This window comes from Heloderma suspectum, chromosome 5 (assembly GCF_057233095.1).
Source record: "Heloderma suspectum isolate Gila_16-S chromosome 5, 16-S_ref, whole genome shotgun sequence".
NCBI classification, from domain to species: domain Eukaryota; kingdom Metazoa; phylum Chordata; class Lepidosauria; order Squamata; family Helodermatidae; genus Heloderma; species Heloderma suspectum.
Genome location: NC_139462.1, coordinates 228835043 through 228847285, shown reverse-complemented (window position 1 = coordinate 228847285; position 12243 = coordinate 228835043).

Sequence of the window (12243 nt, the reverse complement as noted above, 5' to 3'; positions counted from 1 at the left end):
TCGTCTGCATATCGGAGGTTGTTGATAATTCTCCCAGCAATCTTAATTCCGACCTCTGATTCATCCAACCCGGCATTTCTCATGATGTACTCTGCATATAAGTTAAATAAGCAGGGTGACAATATGCAGCCTTGTCGTACTCCTTTCCCAATTTTGAACCAATCGGTTGTTCCATCTCTGGTTCTTACTGTTGCTTCTTGACCCTCGTACAGGTTTCTCAGGAGACAGGTAAGGTGGTCTGGTACTCCCATAACTTTCAGAATTTGCCACAGTTTGTTGTGATCCACACAATCAAAGGCTTTAGCGTAGTCAATGAAGCAGAAATAGACGTTTTTCTGGAATTCTCTTGCTTTCTCCATGATGCAGCGAATGTTGGCAATTTGATCTCTAGTTCCTCTGCCTCTTCGAAACCCAGCTTGTACTTCCGGTAGTTCTCGGTTCGCATACTGCTGAAGCCTAGCTTGTAGGATTTTGAGCATCACCTTGCTGGCATGTGAAATGAGCGCAATGGTGCGGTAGTTTGAACACTCTTTGGCATTGCCCTTCTTTGGAATTGGAATGTAAACTGACCTTTTCCAGTCTTGTGGCCATTGTTGAGTGTTCCAGATTTGTTGGCATATTGAATGCAGCACTTTAACAGCATCATCTTTTAGGATTTTAAATAGCTCGGCTGGAATACTGTCATCTCCGCTAGCTTTGTTGTTAGTAATGCTTCCTAAGGCCCACTTGACTTCACTCTCGAGGATGTCCGGCTCAAGTTCAGTGACCGCACTATCATGGCTATCAGGGACATTCAGATCTTTCCTGTATAGTTCTTCTGTGTATTCTTGCCACCTCTTCTTAATCTCATCTGCTTCTGTTAGGTCCCTGCCTTCTTTGTCCTTTATCATGCCCGTCTTTGCACAAAACGTTCCCTTGAGATCTCCAATTTTCTTGAAGAGATCTCTAGTCTTTCCCATTCTGTTGTTTTCCTCGATTTCTTTGCATTGTTCATTTAAGAAGGCCTTCTTGTCTCTCCTTGCTATTCTCTGGAACTCTGCATTCAGTTGGGTATATCTTCCCCTTTCTCCCTTGCTTTTCGCTTCCCTTCTTTCCTCAGCTACTTGTAAAGCCTCATCAGACAGCCACTTTGCTTTCTTGCATTTCTTTTTCTTTGGGATGGATTTCGTTGCTGCCTCCTGAACAATGTTACGGACCTCCGTCCATAGTTCCTCAGGCACTCTGTCTATCAGGTCTAATCCCTGAAATCTATTCCTCACCTCCACTGTATATTCATCAGGGATATGATTTAGGTCATACCTGAAAGGTTTAGTGGTTTTCCCGACGTTCTTCAATTTAAGCCGAAATTTTGCAAGAAGCAGCTCATGATCTGAGCCACAGTCAGCTCCAGGTCTTGTTTTTACTGACTGTATGGAGCTTCTCCATCTTTGGCTGCAAAGGACATAATCAATCTGATTTCGATATTGACCATCTGGTGACGTCCATGTGTAGAGTCGCCTCTTGTGCTGTTGGAAAAGAGTGTTTGCTATGATCAGCATGTTCTCTTGGCAAAACTCTATTAGCTTTTGTCCTGCTTCATTTTGTACACCAAGGCCATGCCTGCCTGTTATCCCGGTGATTTCTTGACTTCCTACTTTAGCATTCCAATCCCCTATGATGAAGAGGACATCTTTTTTTGGTGTTAGTTCTAGAAGGTGTTGTAGGTCTTCATAGAACCTATCAACCTCAGCTTCTTCTGTCTCAGTGGTTGGGGGATAGACTTGAATTACTGTGATGTTGAATGGTTTGCCTTGGATTCGTACTGAGATCATTCTATCATTTTTCAGATTGTACCCCAGTACTGCTTTTCCCACTCTTTTGTTGACTATGAGTGCTACTCCATTTCTTCTAAGGGATTCTTGCCCACAATAGTAGATATGATGGTCACCTGAATTAAATTCACCCATGCCTGTCCATTTTAGTTCGCTGATTCCCAAGATGTCGATCAATCTTGCCATCTCATGTTTGACCACCTCCAGCTTACCTTGATTCATTGATCTTACATTCCAGGTTCCTAAACAATATTGTTCTTTACAGCATCGGATTTTCTTTTCACCGCCAGACACATCCACAGCTGAGTGTCCTTTCGGGTTTGGCCCAGCCGCTTCACTCTTTCTGGCGCTACTTGGAAATACCCTCTGCTCTTCCTCAGTAGCATATTGGACACCTTCCGACCTGAGGGGCTCATCTTCCGGCGTCATCTCTTTTAGCCTTGTGATACGTTCCATGGTGTTTTCTTGGCAAGAATACTGGAGTGGGTTGCCATTTCCTTCTCCAGTGGACCACATTTTGTCAGAACTCTCTGCCATGACCTGTCTGTCTTGGGTGGCCCTGCACGGCATAGCTTATGGCTTCACTGAGTTACGCAAGCCCCTTCGCCACAACAAGGCAGTGATAGTCTACGTAAATGTTTACGTAGACTAAGACGTGCCAAAATAAGGAACACAAATGGCAGCACCCATGGGCGCTGCCATTTGTGTACGCGCTTTTCTTTTTTTTTACTCAGCCATGATAGACTACGTAAACATTTACGTAGCCTATCACGGTGTTTTTTAAAATTTAGCCATGATAGGCTACATAAATCTTTATGTAGCCTATCACAGTTTTTTTTTTTTTTAACTTGGAAATGGCGGCGGCGGCAGCCGGTCGGAAGACCGGCCGCTGCAGCCGCCGCTGGAGCCACCACCGCCAGGAAGATTCGCCGAAGGTAAGTCCCGTCCCAGGGGAGGGCAGGGGGGTGGCAGACCGTTTCGCCACCGATTTCGGGGGGCCGAATGCACTGGCATTCGCCGAGATTCGTGGTGAAATTCTCTGACATCCCTAATAGCATCCTTCAGCAAACTTGATGACAGGTGTGCATGACGAAGGGTTATATGGCCCTGGGACTAATGTAGAAGGTCATGCATCTCTAGGGGTGGACGAAAGTCACTTACCTTTTCTCGCAGCTTGTTCGCGGTGGGGGGGAGCGCTTCGCTGCTCCCCCCGCGAAGTTCAGGCCGGGGGGGGAGGCTTCCCGCCTCGCCCGGCTGAAATTCAGGCCGGGGGAGGAGGCTTCCCGCCTCGCCCGGCCGAAATTCAGACCGGGGAGGAGGCTTCCCGCCTCGCCCGGCCGCGAACACGAAAGTAAAAAAAAAAAAAAAACAACGTCCCCTGATAGGCTATGTGATGATTCACGTAGCCTATCACGGCTAGATCTGGAAAGTCAGCCATGATAGGCTACGTGAATCGTCACGTAGCCTATCACGGGTGACTTTAAAAAAAAAAAAAAGCACGTACTCGAATGGCGGCCCCCATAGGGAGCCGCCATTCCCCTTCCTTATTTGGTCGCTGTAGTCTACGTCAATGTTTACGTAGACTACGGCGAAAATAAGGGCAACGCAAATAGCGTTGCCCTTATTTTCGCCGTAGTCTACGTAAACATTGACGTAGACTACAGCGACCAAATAAGGAAGGGGAATGGCGGCTCCCTATGGGGGCCGCCATTATCTGTACACACTTTTTTTTTTTTTTAAAGTCACCCGTGATAGGCTACGTGACGATTCACGTAGCCTATCACGGCTGACTTTGCAAATCTAGCCGTGATAGGCTACGTGAATCGTCACGTAGCCTATCAGGGGACGGGTTTTTTTTCTTTTCTTTCATTGCAATGGCGGGGGCGGCAGCCGGTCGAAAGACCGGCTGCCGCTCCCGCCCCGCTCGAACACCGGACGAACCGCCAGCCGGACCCCCTGCCGGGAGGGACATTCAGGGAAGGTAAGTCCCGTCCCGGGGGGGGGCGGGGGGGGCGGAGGATTTCTCCCCGAAACTTGTTCGGGGGGCCGAACACGTTGGCGCTCGGCCCCCCGAAGTTTCGGGGAGAAATTCTCTGCCATCCCTATGCATCTCTCAGTGCAGCCTTAGATAGGAAGTCCTACCCACTAGATAGCACTTGGTGCTCCCAACACTCTATCTCTCCCTGGGGTGATATGTGGTCAGAACAGATTGCATGGATTTATGGTGAAAGGCTGTGAAATGATGAAGAGAGAAGGTCTCCTGCTGTGGTACCCACCATACGTTATGCCACAGAGTGGCAAAGGGAAGGATTAACCATGCAAGAGCCAGTCATTCACACAGCTGAACTCAGCCTTGTCTGGTGTTCCATCACCCGCCTGTGACAGGAAATTGGAAACAGCTGTGAGCTCCCATATTGCCTCATGGGGAACAAATACAAACATGAAGTCTGAAGCCAAAGAACTGGCTGGTTAGTTTGTACCTATTCAATGTTCTGCTCACCCTTATAGCATCTTGGATCTTCCTTGTCCTCGTAATGTTGTGAGGTCACAATGCTGTGGAGTGAGGGTCGATGCCACAATGGGCACAAGTCTTTGGTTAGGGTCTAGAACAGCCTCCCCCAACCTGGTGCTCTCCAGATATTTTGGATTACAACTCCCGTCAGCCCCCGCCAGCATGACCGATGGTTGTGAAAGCTAGGATTTCTAGTCTGGGACATCTGGAGGGTACCAGGTTGAGGAAGGCTGCTCTAGATTCTGGACCTAGCATCCAGATGCCTCTGTGGCTCCTGAGCCACCATTTCTAGGCCTCCAGCTTCCCTTGTCTGTCCTAGCTTTCCCATTATTCTACTTGGTGGCTCCTCCTTTCTTCGACTCTACCTTTCCACCACCCACTGTTTCCTCAAGTTCCTATTTTCCAGGTGGCTGCTTAGTTTGACCAGCTTTTGAGCCACGCTGTTTCTCTACCAGCCTTCCCCTCACTCTTGTTGCCCAGAAGCAAACAGACCCTCCTTGTCTTAACTACTGTGAGGTTTCTTCAGGACCACCTCTCCAATTAGCTAATTCCTGCCTCAAACCATTGCCTCATCTGTCTTTTGCCTCATGCATCATTCTTCCCCAGCCAGGGCAGACATCAAATTGTTTTAGCTGTTTAAAACGGTGTATCTTTTACTCTTGTGGTAAGTTACCTTTAGTCTTTTTCTTAAGAGAAAAGCAGCTAACAAAGTCATGCATTCGTCATCATCATAATCATCTGTGTCAGGTTAATTATTTTTGTCAGTGCAAAAATGCATCAGGGATTGGGGAAAGATTTATTGGATTTAATCAGGGGTGGGGCCGGGGCTGATAGTCATTCCAAATAAATAAAGATTATTAAAAAAAAAAGAGAGCTTCATCTCCATCATTCACAAGTGAATGGATGAGGACCAATTTAAATCCACCCCGCTCTTCAAGGCCCTATGTCCAACAAAGCATCCTGCAGTTGAAGTAGCCTTTTGCCTGTGCAGTGCTGCAGCTTCCTGCTCTCTTTCTGTTTACTAGGAGGAAAGAAGCAGATGCAGTCAATTAGAGGAAGACGCATCCGCCGGTGGCTTTCGACAGTTTGTTAACCCTCATTAGCAACATGTTTATGTTTGCTATCGTTCGGCAAGGCGTGTGTGTGTGAAATGCGGAAATGTGGGGGTGAGGGGATTGCAGTGAACACTTAGATGTATGCTTGCTAGAGCATGACCCAGTGAAAAGGAAACAAACTCCATGGAATCACAGATTTGCTAAGAGGGAGAACAAGACCGCCATCCAGTTCAACATCTGTACTAGAACATTTAAAAAGCCCCGATGAATCAGACCAAAGACCCATCTAGTCCTAGAGCCTGTTTGTTCCCACAGTGGCAAACCAAAAGCCTCTGGGAAACCCAAAAGCGGGACACAAATCCAATAGTGCCCTGCCCTTCCTGCCTGTGATAATGGAGGCATAGTTTTTTAGTCATACAATCATAGAATCATAGAAGAGTAGGGTTGGAAGGGGCCTACAAGGCCATCGAGTCCAACCCCCTGCTCAATGCAGGAATCCAAGTCAGAGCATCCCTGACAAATGGCTGTCCAGCATCGTCTCGAAGGCCTCCAGTGTGGGAGAGCCCTAGGTCATTGGTTCCATTGTCGTATTGCTCTAACAGTCAGGAAGTTTTTCCTGATGTTCAGCCGGAATCTGGCTTCCTGTAACTTGCGCCCATTATTCCGTATCCTGCACTCTGGGATGATCGAGAAGAGTTCCTGGCCTTCCTCTCCATGGCAGTCTTTCCAGTACTTGAAGAGTGTTGTCCTGTCTCCCCTGAGTCTTCTCTTCTCAAGGCTAAACATGCCCAGTTCTTTCAATCTCTCTTCATAGGTCCTTGTTTCCAATCCCCTGATCATTATGATTAGGATCTAGTGATAGCCTTATCCTACATAAATTGATGGAATTCTCTTTTAAACCTGTTGGTGGTCATCACAACATCTTGTGGGAAAGAATTCCATAGTTTAACTCTGCACTGTGTGAAGAAGCCCTTCCTTTTATCTGTCCTAAATCTCCCACCAATCACTTTCATGGGATGACCCCACTGGGTGTAGGGATGTATGAAAGTTCTGCCACGCATCTCGGGGAGGCAGAATGCCAGCGCATTCGGCCCCCCGAAATCGGTGGCGAAACGGACACCCCCCCCAGGACGGGACTTACCTTAGGCGGATCTTCCTGGCGGCGGTGGCTCCGGCGGCGGCTCCGGCGGCGGTTCGGTGGTGGCGGCCGCGGCAGCCAGTCTTCCGACTGGCTGCTGCCGCCTCCATTTCCAGGTAAAAACAAAAACAAAACAAAAAAACGTGATAGGCTACGTAAATGTTTACGTAGCCTATCACGGCTGATTTTTTTTAAACAAATGCATGTACGCAAATGGCAGCACCCATGGGCACCGCCATTTGCGTTCCTTATTTTGGCACATCTTAGTCTACGTAAACATTTACGTAGACTAAGACAGAGAAAATAAGGGGAACGCAAATAGCATAGTGGACACTACGCTATTTGCGTTCCCCTTATTTTCGCCGTCTTAGTCTACGTAAATGTTTACACAGACTAAGATGTGCCAAAATAAGGAACGCAAATGGCGGCGCCCATGGGCGCCAGGCTACTTAAACATTTACGTAGCCTATCACAGCTGACTGCAGGGATGCAAACGGCGGCAGCTATGGCCGCTGCCATTTGCGTCCCTGCTAGCCAGCGGCCAGATGTCCGGCTGCTGGCGGAGCCAGCCGGCGGCTCCGCAGAATCCCTGCAGAGCAGAGCTGGCCAGCCAGGATTCCGGAGGGAGGGACGGAACCCCTCCCCCCCAGCATCAGCATAATCCACAAACAGGTAAGTGACTTTCGTACATCCCTAACTGGGTGCTAGTATTATGAGAGAGGAAGAAAAAGTCTCCCTATTCACTTTCTCCACATCATGCATTGTTTTGTACACTTCTATCATGCTTCCCCTCACTTGCCTTTTTTTCTAAACTGAACAGTCCCAGATGGTGTAGCCCTTCCTTATTGGAGAGTTGCTCCAGCCTCTTGATCATTTTAGGGCACAGTTCTATGCATGTTTAGACAGAAAGAATCATTGAATCATAGAATAGTAGGGTTGGAAGGGGCCTACAAGACCATCGAGTCCAACCCCCTGGCTGGGGCACACTGGGAGCTGTAGGACTTTTTTTCTCTCTACTCTAAACATGCATAGGATTGTGCCCTTAGTTGCCCTTTTCTGAAACTTTTCCAGCTGTACAATGCCCTTTTTGAGGTAAACAGTGTTTAAAAGGTGGTAGTGCCATAGATTTGTATACAAGCATTACGATGTTGGGAATTTTATTTTCATTCCATTTCCTAATTATTCCCAACATGGGATTTGCCTTTTTCACAGCAGCGATACACTGGGTCGACATTTTCTTTGATGGAGGGTGCTCCAGTGTGTAACCAACCATTCCTGATCTTAAAAAAAGGTGGAAAGAGAGGGGAAAACCCACACCAGTGCAACATTTTTATGGGGACTTCATCTATCTTGCTGAATTCTTATTATGAGAGCTGAAATCAGATTGCTTAGATATGCCGATCAAATGAAATTCTCCTCCATCCCTAAATCAAACATGATTAGCTTCGTTATTGAAATTGCTAGAGGATGGGGCAGTATTCCATATGTATATCTGCAGACTGAAATCATGGTATCAAAGTTCTGGAGGGAAACCACAAGTTGTCTTAAATTGGTTGCTAATCCCAAGAGTGTTTGGGGTGAACCCAGGAGTACAGATTAATCAGATTAAATTTTATGCAATGTTCCTTCTGCCACACTGAGAAAGCAGAGAGATGGGTTTGTTTGTTTGTTTGTTTGTTTAACCTCTTTTGTCTCAAATCATGACAAAATGGATTCTAGGTGGACATTCCCCCTTAAACTTAGCATTTCTCACACTAGGAAAACAGCCTACACTACTTGAAGGAGGGTCATCTCTGGATCATTTAGGGAGCAATCCTATGGTCTCTAGTGAGCGGCTAGATGGCCATAGGATATCTGGTTTTCCTGGAACCAACCTCGGAGCCCATGCTGAGGTCAGTTCCTGGAGAACCAACCTTCCCCCCTTCTGCACTGCCTCACAGGCAGCATGGAACAGCCCTGTGCTCCATGCTCACAAGAGGAGCACGGAGTGGCCAAAATGGGGCGTTCTGGGGCGGGGAAGGCAGAAATGCCAGTATGGGACATCCAATGTGCCATACAGCAGCCTCCTCCCCTGCTCCTCCTTCCCAGGGCTAGACAGCCAAAATTGGCTGTCTAGCTGAAAATGCAGGGCAGGAGAAGTACAGAGGGGAGATCCCCTCCATGCTTCTCCTGCCCTGCATTGGATAGGCGGTTGCCTCTGAGTTCAGAGCGGCCGGCTATCTGCATAGGATTGCACCCCTAGTAATGTTTCTAAGTCATGGGGTTTGACCTGAAATTTCAAGTATGGGGCCTTCTTATCCAGTTTTTAGGGCACGAGTTCTAAACTCAAGTTGAGTGGACACAATCCAGGGATGATTACTCTCTGCTTGGCTTGCTGAGGGCTTTTGCTGTTAACTCCACTCGATGTCCCTCAAGTTTCATCTCCTGATCATCAAATACCATTCTCCACTCCTGCCCCCCTTCCACTAAGCTCTGCCTCCTGAGTTCAGTTGAGACAGGGTGGACAACACACAGCCCACAGGAAGCATGCACCCTCCCATTGTAGCCCCCACCTCCTCCCATTTTTAAAATGGCATCTGTAGCAGTTGAAGAGTGCACAATCAGCTAAATTTAGCTTGTTTGCAAGCTAAATTTGACCCTTTTGGAATTCAGTAGCCACTACAGAATGCCAAGATGGAATTCTGATAAATTTAACCATGGTCACAGTCAGCTACAATTTTTTTGGTACTTTTGGGTGGGGCACCATGCAGACTGCAAAAATGGTCCCCAGACCTCCAGTAGTTGCCACCCCTACTATAATTGTTGCTGGATCTGTGTGCAGCTTCCTCCATGGTGAACCCCGGAACTGTGTACAGGACCTCCCCACCTTGGACTGACCCCTCCCACCTAGGCTGGTCATTGGAACTTCCTAGGCAGGAAGGAGAATAAGAGGGTTTCTCTTCCAGTTCGGCCTTCCTCGAGCAACAAGTACTTCCTGAGGTCTGTATCACTGGCCATTCTTCAGTCCTGATATTTGGCTTGGTTCTCAATCCAAAGTTGTGGTTTGACATTTGGTCGACTCCCTCTTTGGTCCTGACTACAGGCTGGTCCCACAGCTCTTGGTCCACCACTTGGATGCCCCAATCCAGTCCTGAAAGTGCCCAGACCTGTCCCACTGGATTTCACAGCTGCAGGAGACCTAGCAATACTGTCAATTAACAAAGAGAGACTGGGGGCCCATTCCACTATCTCAATTGGAAATGGTCAATGGTAGGGATGGGTGGACTCACATCTGTCCAGGGCGTGGGGAGCTTGGCAAGCTACTGCCCCTATTCGTGTGGCCCAGACCCCCTTCGTGATCCTTGCTGCTTGCCATGCCCACACCTGCCAAGCTGTGCAAGCTGCCTCTCCTCTGTGCACTGAGGACTCTGGCAGTCAAGCCCTTGTGTGCACAAGGACTTTATGCACACAAGGGTTTGACTGCCGGAGTCCTCAGTGCCACCCCCCCCCCAAGCACTCTATCCATCTCCTTCTTGTGAGTTGTTGGGGCGCAATCAGTGCTGAGGCATCATCCTACCCCCACTGGCTGTTAAGGGCTTGCTGCTGCTGAGAGAAGGATTTCCACCCTAAAATTGCTAGGTTCTGTTCAAGAATTTGGTACAGCAGGCTTACAATCTAAAGCAGGGGTGCAGAAACATGTTCAGCCAAAGGGCAGAATTCCAATTTGGAAAGGGCTGCATTCCAGTGGTGAGCAGGGCTGAAGGCAAAAGCCATGGGGTCCAAAATCCCCCCAAAAGCCATGGGGTCCAAAATGCCAAAAAAAAAAAAAGCCATGGGGTCCAATCCAGTGGTGAGCAGGGCTGAAGGCAAAAGTCATGGGGTCCAAAAGCCATGGGGTCCAAAATGCCAAAAACCAACATATTGTAACTTAAAGCTTGGCCAGTATGTATGAGAAGTTTGTTTCAGTTTGTTTTTTTATTCAGGATTTACCCAGTTCACACCTTCCGGACCGAACATAGACTTGGACGCAATCTGCAGTCAAAATCCATACATTTCTGAGCATGCAGTGCCATTCATGGACCAAAAAAAAATGTGTCTGGCAGCATGCGTACATTTGAAAAATGTGCACAAATGTGCTTTAATCAATAGGAGAAGAATGCATACATTTCAAAGATGCACACAATTGATGCGTACATTTGGAAAAATATGCACAAAAATGCACATGGATTTTCATACGAAAAGAAAAACAAAACAAAGCTTGCAATCTGATAGGGACTTGAATTGGAACATGCATCGAGATGGAATTTGAAGAACTTTGGTGAGGGCGCTGTTTTCTGATTCACACATCCCTAGCCATATGGGAAGCATTTCAACCTTTTAGAATGGGGGGAAACCAGCAGAAAAGCTGGGAAACCACCAAACAACTGGTGGTTAGCGGAAAAGGGGTGGTGCCAAGGAAAGGGGTGTGGCCACCTGGAGAACTCTGGAAGGCTGAATGTTGCCCCATTGCCTGAGTTTCTGCACCCCTAATCTAAACGTTTCTAACACTGTAAAAAGAAAAAGAAAAAAGAGTAACATGGGGTACAGAAATGCAAACATTTACAAGCCTATTTGTCTTAGGTTAGAAAGAACAGACTGGGAGTCCTTAGCCTCCCCCCTCCCCTGAGTAATTTTAGATCTAGGATGTGTGTTTGTCTAAGGAACGTGTGTTTTGAGACAGTGGGAGCATAAAACCCCTTCTCCCAGGGCTGGGGGAGAGGAGAAGGCATTGTATTGCTACCCCTGCTAAAAAGGGGCCTTGAGCAAATAAAGTGAACTTTCTGCACCAGTACACACAGCTGTGCAAACTGAAGCTGCAGGTTCAGTCTCTGGTGGCCAGTTACTTTTGGAGAGCAAGCGAGGCACGTAGCGTCACCCTGAGATGAATCTGTGAAGCGATTTCACACCATCGCTCACGGCAGTCTGTGCTGAAGGGTTAGTGGCGAGGGCTGGGTGAAAGATGGATCCTGATGCAGTCAGAGGCTGAAATCGATGGTGCTTTTGCAGGCTTAGAACTGTTGCATGGAAAGTGGCTACATGATCTATAAATCCAGCTGCATTGAACAGCAGATGCCTCCCAGGCCTTTCATTACAATGTGCTTTTAATCAGAGCATGTGTGTGTGTGTGTATCCATCCCTGTGTATGTGTGTGTATTTGTGTGTATGTATAAAGTTTTATATATAAGGAGTTTTTCAAGTCTGCTTGTTTATTTAAGGGTCAAATATGACTTAATCTCCCTCTCTCTCTTTTTCATGTTCCTGTCATGGGTGTTTGACTTTTGGAGATATCTTTTCCCAGTTCAACAATAGCATGTTCTGTTGGACTAAAGAGGTATTTAAACTTGAGTGCAGGGGCTTAATAACATTGCTGCTGTCCTGTTTCCAAAAGGGGCCCCAGCCAAGAGAGAGAGAGAGAACAGTACAAAATCTAGACAAATAGATATATACATGGTGAGAGATGGAGGATATAGTTATGATGTGTAAGTCTAGGGATTAACTCTGCATTTGAATATGAGTTTTAGGGAAGTGGAGAGGCTAAAAGACTGAAATATTTTGGCCACAGCCCATGTTTTTGCCCTCTGAATAACACATGCTTAGTGACACACACATATTCACAAAGTGCAACAAGTCAAGGACTTGATCCAGTTGGGACAGATAATTGAGTGCTGTCAATTTTGTACTGAGATATCATTGTTTTAGCTATCTGAC